We start from the raw sequence: 16,449 nt of genomic DNA on the forward strand, positions 1-16,449 counted from the left end.
TCCTGGAGTTATTATATTGATCATCCAATTGGACAGCAGAATGAGGGTGTGCTGAGAGTTGAGAAGAGGCATAAACCAGGAATGTGCCATCATCCTTGGTGTTCTCAGTGACACTGGATACTATGGGCCCTGTTGCAGCTGGGTACATAATGCAAAGAGCCACCTCCTCAATAGCTCACAAGAAACAATACGTTTTACTCTATACTAATACATGTGACAATAATAAATCAAATCAAATGTGCTGCAAATTTTGAAGGGAATTTTAACCTTCAGTGTAGGTTTTTTTATTAAAAAATAAAATCTTTACAATCTTTTACCTAAACTCCAACTGCTCCTTTTAGTATCAATTGAAAATTGAAGGCTAGACAATTAACTAAGGAGGTGGGTCACTCACTTAAATATTTTAATGAGATGGTGAGGCCTGTAATGTAGCCCTGTTGTAAATTTGATGTTGTTCATTGGGATTCCTGATGCTCAGAAACTGACTCGCTAGATGGAGGTGCAGATTGTGGAACGTAAGAGGTAAGTGCTTTTTCCAGCACTGCTTGTGGTCCTGGAAGAACAGGAGGAGACCCTCCCACCTCCCCCAAGTTAACCTGCTTCTCTCCTCATGATTGCACTTCCCCATGATAGCACTGCCTCCCACCCCCTCTATCCATCACTGACTACCACCCCTTCCCCTCTCTCCATTACCAATCTCACCCATTCCGCTCCATTCATCACCGACACACCCCTCCTGATTCCCTCTATCCATGATGTGGAGATGCCGGTGTGGGACTGGGGTAAGCACAGTAAGAAGTCTCACAACACCAGGTTAAAGTCCAACAGGTTTATTTGGTAGCACAAGCCACAAGCTTTCAGAGCGCTGCTCCTTCATCAGGTGAGTGGGAGTTCTGTTCACAAACAGGGCATATAAAGACACAAACTCAATTTACAGAATAATGGTTGGAATGTGAGTCTTTACAGGTAATCAAGTCTTAAAGGTATCGACAATGTGAGTGGAGAGAGGGTTAAGCACAGGTTAAAGAGATGTGTATTGTCTTCAGACAGGACAGTTAGTGAGATTTTGCAAGCCCAGGCAAGTCATGGGGGTTACAGATAGTGTGACATGAACCCAAGATCCCGGTTGAGGCCGTCCTCATGTGTGCGGAACTTGGCTATCATAGGTTAGCTACAGAGTTGAATTGTTTTTAAGTATGGACATCCTTGTAGTCACTTTCCTGATATCTGTTGAGTGCTCTGTGATTAATTATCCTCAGAAAATCAGCATTGGGCTTCCAATTTCACTATTGTTACATTCACTCTACCTACTGCATGCAGGTGTAACGAAATAAAGACAAAATTTACATTTATACAGCGCCTTACATGATGTGCCAAATTGCAATGAATTAAATACTTTTGATCAGTCTCTCAGGGGGGGGTGGCAGTTTCTAGAAGACCGTTGGGTGGAGCCTGTCCCCCAGGTCGCCTGACCCACTCTCTTAAAGAGGCAGCGCGCATCCCCAAACTATATACATAACAATATCGGATGATATTTGTAACCAGATGTCAACAATGGATGTCAACTCAAAATAATATTGGGTCTCCCTGAAGTGCTGATGACTGAAGCTGATGCCTGGGTTCTTCTTCCAGGGTGGAGGCACATAGCAGCCACTCTTGCCCTTCTTGTTCCTGGGTTTTTTAGTCGGGGGTTTTACTAGGATTTTTCTGTGATTGATTGGTGAATTTTGAAAGGGGAACAAATATCATAATTGAAGGGAAGGCTTAAAGTAGACGGGGGGGGGGAATAAGGGGCCCAGGAACAGGAGAAAAATCAGGCCCATGATTTCTCTCCCTGGCTGTGGTATCAATCAGGCTGGCTTCCAGGCAATAATCCTGCAAGCCTTAGTGTCAAAACCTTAACCTTAACCACAGTATTTGGTGAATTCTGGGATTTCAGGTCCTGACCAGAACTCTAAACACAGCTGGAATTCCATAGAAACCCTATGGTGCAGAAAGAGGCCATTCAGCCCATCAAATCTGCCCCCAACTCTGAAAGAGCATTCTACCCAGGCCCTCCCCTCTGCCCCATCCTCACAAACCTGCATATTTATCATAGCCAATCCACCTAATCTGCACAGCTTCGGACTGTAGGGACAGAGCACCTGGAGGAAATCCATGCGAACACGGGAAGAATGTGCAAACACCACACAGACAGTCACCCAAGGTCAGAATCAAACCCGGGTCCCTGGTGCTGTGAGGCAACAGGGCTAACCACTGTGCCACCCTTTAAATATGGTGGTTGGACCTTCACTCTCACTAGGTGATGCGTGGGTGGATGAATCACTACCCGCCCCAGGATGACACCAGGAAATTCCGCCTCAGTAAAGATTGGAGCCGCTGTAACTATTGTTAGTCATAGACACAAAAAAATTAAATACTTTTTTTCATAGAGCTATCATATTTTGGGATTTTTGATCAATTCTTCACAAAAAGGAATAATTAAATATAATCGCTTTTATTGCTCGATTTTAACCCGAGTGAATTTGCATAGATTTTAAAAAGAGATAAACCAGTTAAAGAGCTAATTGTTTAGGCTTTGTATTTGAATATGACTGATTGTTAACCTGCCTCAATGATTGATGAACACCTCAGAGACGTTACACTGGGAAATGTCAGCATCTGGTTTTCCAGCAGAAGTGTCTGCAGAACAGAAGGAGATAAGAAGTTAAATAGCTTTTCAAACAGAAAACTGGGTGAAAATGTTCAATAGCTCAAGAGATTAGAAAGCAAAGCAGTAGGAAGTTACTTGGAGAAGTGTATACATTGGCCATCTGGGGATAACTTGAGCATAAATCTAAGGCAAGGCCCAACTTTGTAGCTAAACTCAATTTGCCAATCTATTTATTGGATGAGCAGGCAGACAATAAGAAGTCACAAGTGTTTATTGACAGGAATCTGTGGGAAGATGCAAACCAAGGGGGGAGTTTTCCTGTCCTGCCTGCCATGGGAATCGTAGCGGGAGGCGGGTGCCATGCAAAGCTCCGTTGACCTCAGGTGGGATTTTCTGATTTGCTGAATGCTGCTGGTAACGGATGCTGGAAATCTGAAATAAAAACAGAAAATGCTGGATAAACTTAGCATGCAAGGCAGCATTTGGGTAGAGAGAAATAGAGTTCTGGATAGAATTTTCCATTCTGGAGACTGAGGTGGTGGGTGGGTTTTGCAACATGTTTCCTTCTGGGCAGCGTGGTGGGAAATCATGCTGGATTTCACACTCGGTAGCTCATTAATTATGCATGGGCCAGTAGCTCATGATGGGGCAGGTAGTGATTCATTCACCCACCTAGTGGCAGTGAAGTTCCAGGTGCCATATGTAAATGTCACCCAAACACACACATTACCCTCAGAAGGCCAATGAGTGCAGGAAACCTCTTGAAATGACCCTATCAAAGCAAAAAGCTGCTTCCAAGTTCAGCAATGGCTCCCTTGAGGCCCTCATCCATGGAATCCGCGAGCACCATGATGTCCTTATCCAAGGGGTGGATACAGGAGGCCCACCAGCCTCACCTCGCCAACCTGGGAGACGGCTGCAAGGGAGGTCAGCTGTCAGATACTCGCCCCAGAAACTCCATCCAGTGCAAGAAGAGGATGAATGATCTCATCCGTTCTGCCAGGATAAGTCACCCTTTAGCTCATTCTAATCTCACATGTTCATAATGGCATCATGCACTTCATGACTGATCACAACGCCCCCACTAGCCACCCCATGACTCTCTGTGGAGCATGGGGTGTAGGAGGTGGGGCGGAATAGAAAGTCAGGGTTGGTCAAAGCTAATGAGAGAATGACGAAGATGTTATGGATGCAAGACAAAGAGAGTGTTAACTGTAGCATTAAGGACCAAACTGGATGTTGATAGTGGCATAAAAGTAAGAGCAGAATGTGTTAATAGGAGAACGGTGAAAGGAAAACTAAAGAACAAGTGACAGATAGCCCTGGGGGTGGGGTTGAGGCTTCTCCCTCTCTTCATCTCTGAAGAAGTCATATGGACACAAAACGTGAACTATGTTTCTCTCTCCACAGATGCTGCCATACCTGCTGAATTTATCCAGCATTTTATTTATTTCATCCACATCCACAGTATTTTGCTTTCCATTAAAGTTAAAGGACATGCGTCTAGAGGAGATGTAAATGGCAGAATAATGAACAGCTGCAGGCCAAATGTAAAACATGAGAAAGAGGAGAATAAATTTGGGACTTTTATTACCCAATTTTAAATTGGGATTGTAATAGTGTAAAGGGCAGAGAGCGGCAAAGGTTCCTAGAATGTTTTTTCAGGAAAATATGCAGTATGTTTTCAGTCTAATGAGAAAGGAGGCTGTTAGATCTGGTTCTTGGGATGAAGTGGGGAAATTGCATTAAGTATCAGTCAGAGAACATTTAGAGGATAACGATCATTGTATCATAAGGTTGAACTAGCTATGGAAAAGGATAAAGAACAATCCAGAGTAAAAGTAATTAACTGCGGGAAAGCCAACTTCAATGGGCTGAGAATGCATCTGGCCTGAATAAACTAATGTCAAAGGTCGGCAGGACAAGTAGTAGCTGAACAGTGGACTGCTGTTAAAGAAGAGAGTCTGGGTACAGTCAAAGTATATTCCCTTGATAGGAAAGATAGGACCAACAGATCCCTGGACGGCAAAAGAGGTAGAAATTAAGATTAGGAAGAGAAGTTGTGCTAATGACAGATGTCAGGTGGAAAATACAATTAAACCGAGCTGAATGTGGGTGGTTCAGAGAGGAGGTGAGAAAGCAAATAAGAGAAGCAAAGAGGGAGTATGAAAATAGATTGGCTACCAACATAAAAGGGAATCTCAGTTTTTGATAAATAGTGAAAGGAGGAGGAGGGCCAATTAGGAGCCAAAAGGGGTTTTACACCTGGCGGTAGAGGGCAGGGATGAGGTAGTAAATGAATACTTTGCAACTGTCCTAACCAAGGAAGAAGATGCTACCCAGGTCATGGTACAAAATGACATCATTCAGACATGAGGAGGGTTAAAAATTGATAAGGACAAATTGGATAAGCCGGCTGTACTTAAAATACATCAGACACCAAGATCAGATGAGATGCATCCAAAGATACTGGGCAGGATTTTCTGTGCAACCCCCACATGTTTTGTGGTGGCAGAGCCGGCCTGTCTTTGGTTAGCAGTGGGATCTTCTGATCCCATCATTGTTAATGGGGCTTCTCATTGAATGCACCCCTTGTCACCTGTTTCTCAACCGCATGAATGGCCAGAAAATTGCAACCACTGAGGGAAGTGAGAGTGGAAATTGTGGAGGCATTGGCCATGATTTTCCCGTCTTCCTTAGACTCGGGGATGGTGTCTGAGGATTGGAGAATTTCAAATGTTACACCTTGTTCACAAAAGGATGTAGAAATAAAACCAGCAACTACAGACCAGACAGCTTAATTTTGGTGAAGGGGGAAGTCCTATGGAGGCAAACATGTAGCGGTATTATCACTGGACTAGTAATCCAGAGACCCAGGGCAATCCCACCGTGGCAGATGGTGAAATTTGAATTCAATAAAAATCTGGAAGAGAGAGAGAGAGACTGGCTGGTTCTCATAGTTGCATTTATGTCTTAAAAGAAAGCCTCATCACGATAGTGAAAATAGCAAAAGAGGACAGAAATTCCAAACACAAGAAAGACGACAGAAGATTCTGGAGGATGAGAAATTTGGTCGTAATTTAGAGAGTCACTAAAAAGTTCTATTTTCTTTGTTAATAAATGGGGATTGTATTTATCTAAACAGCATTCCATTAGAATAGTGTTTTATTTGGTTTGTTAATAGTTTAGTTAACTTGTTCACTGTTAGTTAGATAGATAATATGTTATTTGTTGATTTTAAAGAGAGAGTCTCAGGTGGTTGTTTTGATTTAACCACTAAAGGTTTCTGGAGCGCAGAACATACCCTTTCTCACACACTTTTAACATGAGGCGAGGTATTCCTCTTTGGGGATTTCAGTGTTTGCTCTCAAGGTGGGGGTCAACCTCCCTTTTATAACATTATATGTCATGGAATAAAGGAAACAGTAGCAACATGGATACAGAATTGGCTGAACAGCAGGAAACAAAGAGTAGTGGTTAATGGGTGGTTTTGATGCTGAAGGAAGGTTTATAGTGGAGTTTCCCAGGGGTCAGTATTGGGACCCTTATTTTTCCTGTTATATATTAATGACCCAAACCTGGTGTACAGGGCATAATTTCAAGATTTGCAAATGATACAAAAGTATTGTGAATTTTGGGAATAGTACAGCAATTCAAAAGGAGATAGCCAAGTTGGTGGAATGGACAGACAAATGGCAGATGAAGTTCAATGTGGAGAAATGTGAAGTGATTCATTTTGTTCAGAACTTCTATAGGATTCTGGTTCTGCCTCTGTTGAAGTATTGTGTCCACTTCTGGGTGCCACACTTAAGAAGAATATGAAAGCATTGGAGAGATTGTGGACAAGATTCATGAGAATGGTTACAGGGTTGAGAAACATCAGGTTGATTGAAGAAGTTAGTACTGTTTTCCTTGGGGAAGAGAAGGTTGAGAGGATGTTTGGTAGAGCTATTCAAAATCATGAGGGGTCTGGACAGAGTAGATAGGGAGAAACTGTTCCCACTTGTGAAAGGATTGAGAACAAAAGGACACAGATTTAAAGTAATTTGCTAAAGAAGCAAAAACAATATGAGAAAAAACTTTTTCACACAGTGAGTACTTAAGGTCCAGAATACACTGCCTGAGAGTATGGTGGAGGCAGGCTCCAGTGAGGCATCCAAAAAGAAATTGGATTGTCATTTGAAGAGGAGGAATGTGCAGGGTTACCAGGAGAATAGCGGGAAAATGGCAATAAGTGAACTGCTTTTTCAGACAGCTGGTGCAGACATGATGGGCCGAATGGCCTCCTTCTGCACTGCAACAATTCTGTGATGCTGAAAACCAAAAACTGTGAATACAAAGGGAACAAAATGGTGTGAAATTGCTGAACTCAGTGTTGAGCCTGGAAGGCTGGAAAGGAACATAGGACCATGGGAATTAGGAGCAGAAGTAGGCAAATTCAGCCCTTTGAGCCTGCTCCACCATTCAATCAGACCATGGCTGATCTCTCCCTGGTCTTAAATCCACCTCCGCACCTGTTCCCGACATCCCTTCATCCTTTTTTTTATTAGAAATATATCTATCTCCTTCTTGAAACCATATAACGATTCAGACTCCACTGCGTTATGGGGCAGCGAGTTCCAGAAATTCACCACCCTCTGTGAGAAGAGAAAGTGCCTAACTGATAGCTGAGATGCTGTTCCTTGAGCTTACACTGAGCTTTATTGGAATAATGTGAGAGGTCAAGGACAGAGAGGGCAGTGTGATAGCAAGGTGTTGGATTTACAATGACAGGGTCACGCTCCTGGACAGAATAGAATGTTCTGCAAAGTGGTCACCCACTCTGCCCTTGATCGCTCCAGCGTAGAGCAGACCGCAGTGTGAAAAGCAATTTTTAAACTCGTAGGTGTTCTTTATTGGAATTAAACCTTTCCGCCTCCTAAAACTAAAACAAAAATACAGTCTCACTAATAGTGCACAATGATTCTATTGCCTTTATCAATGCTAGTGAATATGACAAACTATCTGTGACTATGGAAAATACTGTTTAAGATACTGCACTGCTGTCTGCAAATCACTGCTTGGAGGATGACTCATCCACAATCCCAGAAATCAACTGGGATATAACTGCATTTCTGCAGTTTAGTAACTGTACACAGTGACCTTGAAAAATAACAACTAGGGAGTCAGAATAATCTACATAATATTCAAAAGTAGCTGTCAAATTTAATCATATTCTCAACATATTTTTGTCAGTATATCCCTAACATTCACACTGACAGAATTCCATGTTTTATTAATAAAATTGGTTGGTGTTGTAATCACCCACGGTCTGACAGGAGTGGTAGATTCCAGTTCTCCAGCTCATAGCTGGCTCTCCAATATACTGCCTCCTCCCTATCTTGGTTCTATTGATCCAGCATCTTCAGACGTTAGGCCCAGCTTTTTGCAGTGAGGTGGAAGGACCGGGGACGTCACAGGGTTGCAGCAGAGGAACAGGCTAATGGTTGTGATTCCAGGGAGCCCGAAGGAAAAGCAGAGCAGAGACTAGCAGGTAGGATGGCTTAATTAAGAGGCATCGGCACAAGGCTTTGATCTGCTAGTACCTGGTAATAATGGAAAACTGCACTGCATTGTCTTCAGATCTGGATGGGTGTAATTTAGCTAACAGAGGTCAGGCTGCTGGATGTCTGCAGAGAAGCAGCCTGAACGTGGGGGCAGCATTTAACAAATTGAGTTTTGAACAAGGGGGGAAAGAAATCACTGTAATAAGGCAGCCAGCTGCAACATCCTTTGCCACAAGCATGATAAAGATATACATTTAAATACTGTAAATACAAATCATATTCCAAATGAATGACTCATTTCACAATATGTTTTTTTTAATCATTGCTGTGCAGGATTTAATTTTTTTTAAAACTCCGATGATTTCTAAGAGAATTCTAAGCTGATTGCAATTGAAATAAAGAGAACCCCCGCCCCTCTTTCCCGCCCCCCCCCCCCCACCTCCCATTCCTCTTGTGACACGTAGAGTGGAAGACCGATATGTTTCTAAAATGAATTGTCTGTCAGTTGAAAGGACCTTTAAAACAGCTGCAGATGTGGGTCCTCACTGTTGCAGGACTTGACCTTGAATGCTTGGGCCATGGGCCATGTTATTAAAGTCCATTACAGATCAGTAACACACAGCTCCGGACCCCTTTGCTCTTGACGGAAATTAGCAGAATGCTGGAAGTGAGGGAAAGGAAGAAAAGGCAACGTCAAGAGATGCTTTTTATTCAAGTGTATAATGAATTTCAATGAGCACAGGAGGGATGCTGACTCTAATGCTACTCGCAATGTTTGAAGGTTGTGACTCATGGGGAGAATTGCTTAATGGACCACACTGGGACATTTGCTGTTTGTCAAATCCAATTTCCCTTGAACAGTTAGGCAAACATTATATATTAACAGATTATTGGCTGAGGATGACATTTTGGGACCATGCCTCAATGTGGAGCCCCATTTACTCTGCAGAAGCAAAGGGTTTCAGGACTACAATGTTGCGCCTTGCAATCTGGTGCATTCACTGACAGACTGACGCTAGCCTTGTCAGCTTGCCTGTTATTTTCCTCAAGCAGAGTAGGCCTGTGTTAGGAGGGGCTGCTTTTAACTGGCAAACTCCCAAAGTAAGGCGGGTTGATAGGGACTAGGCCATTTTTAGCCCACAGTCTCTAATTAACTCTGTCCCCTGTGTTATGCACATTGACTCATTAATATTTGATTCCACAGTTGAAACATATTTGTGTCCTTGACCCATTTATTACTTTAATAAGAAGAACTTTGTTTCTGCAAATCTTGTTTTGCCCTCAGCCTTGGTGGAGATGAAATGTGGGCAACGCATCCACCGAAAGGAATATTAGGGTCCCCTGTCTGAGAGCTCAATTACCAAAGACATCCCTCTGAGTTAAGCTGAAGGTCGTAGTTGGAGGAGGGTGGGTTGTTTGAACCATCCAAAGGATACTTCGGGAATATAGATCCAATTACCAGAAGCACCTCGGAGTTGAGATCAGCATCCAAAGTATGGGTCAGCCACGCTCCCCCAGATCGCACACGATTGCTGTCGGCTGCGATAGTCATCGTTGGTGAAATGCAATTTGATTTGCTGTTATAAGTATAAAATTCTGGTACCTGTTACCTGACCTGCAAGAATTCAAACCCACACTTGTCAGCAAGTGACTGTTTTTCTGTGGGGGAGAGTTCTTTATGGCCAACTTGACTCCAAGATGGAATGAGAGAGGGGTGTGGATCCAACATGGCAGACAAGGTACCTGAGCCAAGTGGATCCGCAGTACTCATGAGCATAGCTGGCAGTAAGCCTGGTTCAACTTTATCTTCATTGGGTTGTGTTGTTAAAAGCTCAATTTTAACCAGAACAAGAACACAACTGAGCAGTTAAGAAAAGCAGACTGCGTATTGTGGGATAGAATTGATGGAATTGTGGATGGGAATTGTCCAGCATTAGTCACTCTCATTAGAAGCCTTGTTAGGAGGCAGGAGCCGGGGAAGATAATTCAAATTACACCCACAAGCAAAGCTAACAGGCTCTCATTTCACTTTAATGGGTAGGGAGCTGTTGCTACAGTCAGTGGGAGGTACATTTCCAAGCCCGAATAATAAGTTATGAGTCACATATCAATCACATGTCAAACATTCCTTCTTGAAAACAGATCTTTTCCCCCGATTGCTTTGCATAGAATATATTTGTCTGTTCTGAAAGAGCGTTTTTTTGATAGAGTTTGTGCTAAATAAATGTAAAATGAACAGCACGTCACATGCCACCATAAACAGTGTTCTACAGTCAACAAATGTCATCCTCAGCCAATAATCTGTTAATATATAATGTTTGCCTAACTGTTCAAGGGAAATTGGATTTGACAAACAGCAAATGTCCCAGTGTGGTCCATTAAGCGGGTTGTACACCCTCAATGTTTATACTTTGGAAGCTCACCCATCAAAGCAAGAAAATAAAACGTACTTTCAGAAGGATGAACTTCTTTTGGTAAATGATGGAAGGGTGTGTAAAAGAGTGATTAGGTTTACTGAGGTAAATATTCAGGCCGTGACTGAAGCAAAAGCCTGAGGATCAATAGAACTTGGTCTTTGGGCTTCATCTGCATGCTCGGGTAAGCTACCAGTGTTACTTGCGCTCACATTAACAACCTGCCCAATTGGAGAATTACATTTTAAGGTTGCTTGTTGCATTGGCAGTCATTCGCTGTTAGATCCTACAAGTTGGGGTTGTAGCAAGCTGCATGGGTGGCGGTTTAGAGCAGGGAATGGTCCGAGGAATCCTGATGTCTCTGAAGTTGGAGGAGGCGGACAGGGGTGGAGAAAGCACTCCTGTTCCTCCTCGTTCCACAGAAAGGGTTTAAAAGACATTTCCGCCCATACTTTTAGTTACTGACCTTGGGGACAGCTGTAGAATCCTAAACAGGGAAAGCCTTGATTAGCTGCTGTACTCATCAGGAACTAATTTCTTGAAAGGGTCCTCAGCAGGAAATGGACCTATCTCACCCCTCCATAGTCTGCATATGTGCGAGGCTTAAAGGCAATTCTTGGCACACATCTGGGATGACTAAAAGATGGCTCCCATTAATCTAGCAGTGGGACTGGCACCTGTGCAGATGAGGTGCAGGGCATCCTACTGCCAAATTTTCCCCCATCTATCACCAAAACAACTGGGTGGAGATTGGCTAACCTCATTCCCACAATAATAGAACTCTCGCAGATAGCAGGAAGATTAAACTGCATCAATCTGATCAAAGTCAAGCTGCAGAGACGGAAGGCCAGTATTAAAGCCATTTCACCATTCAAAGGTGGGGTGACCCTGTCTTTTGTTTTCCCTTCCATCTTCTCTGTAGGAAATGTCCAGGTCCCATTTGATGCTAAACTGCCATCTCACCTGTGCCACATTCAATGTAAATTTTGTATGCAAAAAATATTTACACTGTTATGAATGTTGCTAAATATGTGAACAATACAATAGCTTATAAAATGCTTGTCTAAATAACTAAACACAAACAATTAGTATGAGCTATATTTGCAATAATGGTTCGTTGGAAAATCTCATTAATAGGTTTCATCTATAGATTTTGGCACAAGTTCTAATTACTGCATATCATAAATGAAAGAATTCTGCCGCACAGAAGGAGACTATTTGGAAAATCATGTCTATGTCCACTCTCTAAATCAGTAATATAGTGCAATTCTACCCTACCCCTTTCCCCTACACTCAGAAAAAAATGTTTTACTTCAAAGATTCATTCTCTTCCCTTTGAAAAGCTATCATGTCTTCTGAAAGGTCATCCCATGACCTAACAACCCTTTTATTAATACAATTTAATTGAACTTTGCTCTTTTGATGATGATCTTAAAATTATGCCCCCTAGTTACCAACACACGGCTCAGCGGATATAGTTTTCCCAATTCACCAAATCACTCTACATAATTTTAGACATCATCATCAGTTCTAACCTCCTTTGTTTTAGTGAAAAGTTATAGTTTCTGTTGTCTCTCTTCTCATAACTGAAGTCTCGCATTCTTGGCACCAGCTTAGTGAATCTCTTCACTGACTCCTCATGTCTGACTTCCTTCTTACAGTAGGGTCTCCCGACAGAACAGGACACAATTTTATAACCGCAACCTCATTATTTAGTTTATTATCTCCATTTTTGTACTGCACATCACTATTTGTAAAAAAAAATAAATTAGGATCCCATAGACTTTTTAACAGCTTTGATTTGAAAACATAACGGTCACATTTAAATACTGAAGAGGAATTGTTTTTACCTGGGCTGTAATGATTCGCTTTTTGAAAGGGCCTTTTGTTGACTCACCCAGTGGTTTAGCAGATAATGCAGCACGTGGTGTGATCCACAGATCAGAAGAGCTCCAAGTTTGATTCCTGGTCCATGCTGAATAGCCATCACTACAATTGCCTCCAGAATTCCTGTAAGTAAAATTGTTTCTGCTGCGGATTCCTGTCTGATAATCCCAATTGGAAAGTGTACATATGGACTTGGGGAGGCGATGATGTGGTGCTATTGTCACTGGACTAGTAATCCTATCCAGGGCAATGCCCTGAGGCCTTGAGTTCGAATCCCACTATGGCAGAGGGTAAAATTTGAATTCAATAAAAATCTGGAATTAAAAGTCTAGTAATGTGCATGAAACCATTGTCAATTTGTTGTAAAAAGCCATCTGGTTCACTAATGTCCTTTAGGGAGGGAAATGTGCCATCCCTTATCCAGTCTGGTCTACAGATCCACAACAATGTGGTTGACCCTTAAATACCATCTGAAATGTCCGAGCAAGCTACTCAGTTGAAGGGCAGCTAGGAATAGGCAATAAATGTCCAGCCAGTGACGCCCACATCCCATGACTGAATAAATTTTTTAAAACTTCAAAGCAGGACAGGGCCATGCCTGGATTGGTTGGTTCATTTTGGTCAAATTGTCTGCCGCTGTTTAATGCCTAGGCTCACATACCAAGAATATCTCCATAAATGCTGGAGGATTACTGGTGCCCACAGCTGTGCTCCAGCACTGGCCGACTTCAAACAGAATTGGAGAGGATTTAAAAGCTACTGCAATCAGCGCAGTGAAATCATTAAAATTTAAAAAGCTACATTTGATTGTGAAAGATTGCCAACAATTTTATTTATTTATCAATAGGCAGGACTATTTTTTGTACTCAGTAAATCTTACAACACCGAAGGTGGCCTTTCACTCCATTGTGTGGGCGCTGGCTCTTTCAAAGGGCTCTTTCCCTATAGTTCAGCCAATGTTTCCTTTTCGGGTATCTGTTCAATTCCCTTTTGAAATCTGCTACTGAATTTTCTTTCACCATTCTTTCACTGCATAAAGGGATTACTCTCTCATCTCCCCAAAGGCTCATTTGCCAATTATCTTAAATCTGTGTCCTTGATTACCAGCCCTCTTACCGCTATCTATCTCCTTCATCAAAGCCTTTCGTGATTTTAATCATCTCGATTAAATCTCCGCTTAAACTGCTCTGCGCTAAGCACTGTTCTGACTGATTGTTCTATTTGCTCTTTTAAGGTTGTTCCATCAAGACTGTGGAATATGAGAATTGAAGAGATAACTGAAAAGGAGACTTGTTCATTTACAATGAATACATTTTAAAAAGACCATCTGATGATTTTGCCTTTGTAGATTGGAAATTACTGAAAAGCACAATCGTCGTGGTGCTGTGATTCGCCCAGAGAGGGAGAGTCTGGAAGGAAGCTTGAAGGTAGCTATGGAAACGAGAAACAGATCCAAGGCAGATGCTAAGGAGTCCCCCAAGGTTGCCACGTTGAAAACAAGCACCGCGGCTGGGGATAAGAAAGAATTTGCCAGCAAACCACCCGAACCCACCAGCTGTACTAAGAAACCAGCCGCAGAGGCTACTGCTGCCAGTGAACCGAGGTCCACAGGAGACAACTCAGTAACACCGCCCGTCAGCAGCTCTGAAAGCAAGAAGGCAACAGACGCCCAGCCAGAAGGCCAGGATAATAAGGAAGAGTCTTCTGAAGGCCAGCCCAGCAATTTCTTTGAAAACATGAAGCCATATATACTGGGAGGGGCTGCCATCACGGCCCTTGCTGTCCTCGTAGGCGTGGTTTTCATACTACACAAGAAATAAGAAAATGTATAAAGTTGTATATCAATGCTGGTTATTTTCTGCATGTGTGTACATTGGAGGAAATACCTTCCAGCCCCTAAATAAGTAATTGTACAACTGTGTTCGCCACTATAAGTCTTGGTTTAAAGTGACGGTATTTAACTCAGTGTCCATACGCATTGAAAGATTTTGAATTAACCTGTATATTGTAAAAGTGGACTCCCCCTCCCTCCCACCCACTCCTCCATCGCCACCTTGTACAAAGCTTATAGCAATGTAAAACGGGCCACACTTGTTCCCATGCTAGCTTCCCAGTAAAACTTTTCACACACTGTAGGTTCCCCCTCCCCCTATAAGCATTGAGTGTATATCTTATATTCTAGTAGGAAGCCTTGTAAAAGTAGCTGACTCCCTTGTAGCAAACCAAATGAGATGTATTTCAGCAGCATGTAAACCAATTTTTTTTTCCCCCGGGGCCCATCTCACATCTATACGTCTCTCTTTTGCTACAATCATCAGTGACAGCAACCGCACCAAAATAAAAACACCTCTAATTGGATCACGGCGATGATCAGTGGCACCAAGGTTATGAGCTAGAAAGGGAAGGCGAAAAAGGAAAGCGATGTGACGAAAGCAATAAATCCGAGTTCCACTCCGAACTCCCATTCCTTCTAGAACTTACTAGTAGATTCTCTGTGTGATTTGTTCTTGGGCCCAAGAGAGTATTTAATTCAACGAATGATGTCACATTTATTTTGACTTAAAACAAGCGTATACATGCAATAAAAAGCTAAGTTTAAAAAAAAACAAATTACTAGTTGGAAGTTGATAATAGGTAGAATAGCTGTGCACAGTGTGACCCAGGCGGCTATTAATGTACCCATCTCTCCTATACCCACATACTCTGGACACTGCTTGTTATTTTAAGTGTTGTATCAGCTTTGAGTGAACAGTAAGGTTGGCTAACAGATGTTATGTATGTGGACTACATATTCTTTACTCTGTACATAATAAACGAGCCGCTATTTGTCAGAATTTAATGTCTGGCTACCCTGTTGCTCTAAGGAATGTGATTCAATAAATTAACATTTCCGAAGGTCAGATGTGATGTGTTGGTTTGCAGGATGCCATTCCCCTCAGGTGGGGCTATCCCACCTTAGCTTCCTTATCGTTACTTGTCATCAGTAAGTTACATATGCTTTGTGACTTTAGGTTTCATCACACAGAATCTGTGGGAGAATACGTTGCCTTATTAGGATTGTTGGCAGTGCTGCTTGAGGGTTGAGATTTTGAGGATAACCTTCATCTCACCTGCCCTGGTGGGTTGGGGTGGATTGTCCATTTTGCACTCCATCCAATATAGCCTCCTTCAAACTAGGCACCTGCCTATAAGTCAACCTATGGGCTAAGTTTGGATTATTCTCATTGAGTCGTATGAAGATCAGGAACATCGCAGGCCTGATTTTTGGCCGTTTCTGAGTTGGCTGATCTCAGCCGGACTGGGGATCGGGGCACTACAATCGATTCCCTGGGCAAGGAGGAGCATAATCAGTCATGGTTTCCTTCCTTTCAGCAGAATTCAGTGACCACCAGTGGAAAGTGCACAGGTATCCAATGAGAATTGGATCAGGTTTCAATGATTCCACCGTCTGCTGTCACTCAGTATCTGACCACACACAAGAAGAATGCTCTCTATTACCTTATCAGGCAGCAACACTTCATCTACATTTGGATGGTGTGAGGTGGTGCATTTTGAGAAGACTAACAAGGCAAGGGAATACACAATGAACGGTAGAATGTTAGGAAGTACAGAGGAGCAGAGGGACCTTGGGCTGCATATCCATAGATCCCTGAAGACAGCAGGACATGTAGATAATGTGGTTAAGAAGGCATATGGGATAGGGAGGTTATGACGGAGCTGTATAAAACGCTTGTTGGGCCACAGCTAGGGTACTGTGTGCAGTTCTGGTCGTCACACTGTAGGAAGGGTGATGGGGAGATTCACCAGAATGTTACCTGGGCTGGAGTGTTTCAGCTATGAAGAAAGGCTGGTTAGGTTGGTGTTGTTCTCCTTAGAGCAGAGAAGGCTGTGAGGGACCTGATTGACGAATACAAGATTATGAAGGACATAGGCTAGATAGGAAGAAACA

The 16,449-nt window shown here is 42.7% G+C and overlaps 1 long non-coding RNA gene across 1 annotated transcript; it reads left to right on the forward strand.

Moving 5' to 3' along the window:
- Positions 1 to 7,997: 7,997 nt before the first annotated feature.
- LOC144499151 (uncharacterized) lies at positions 7,998 to 15,348 on the forward strand. Its single transcript, XR_013498786.1, has 3 exons — positions 7,998 to 8,186; positions 12,554 to 12,625; positions 13,849 to 15,348. It is a non-coding gene; the product is annotated as an uncharacterized LOC144499151 (long non-coding RNA).
- Positions 15,349 to 16,449: the final 1,101 nt, after the last annotated feature.

Source organism: Mustelus asterias, chromosome 9 (genome assembly GCF_964213995.1).
Source record: "Mustelus asterias chromosome 9, sMusAst1.hap1.1, whole genome shotgun sequence".
Taxonomy (NCBI): Eukaryota; Metazoa; Chordata; class Chondrichthyes; order Carcharhiniformes; family Triakidae; genus Mustelus; species Mustelus asterias.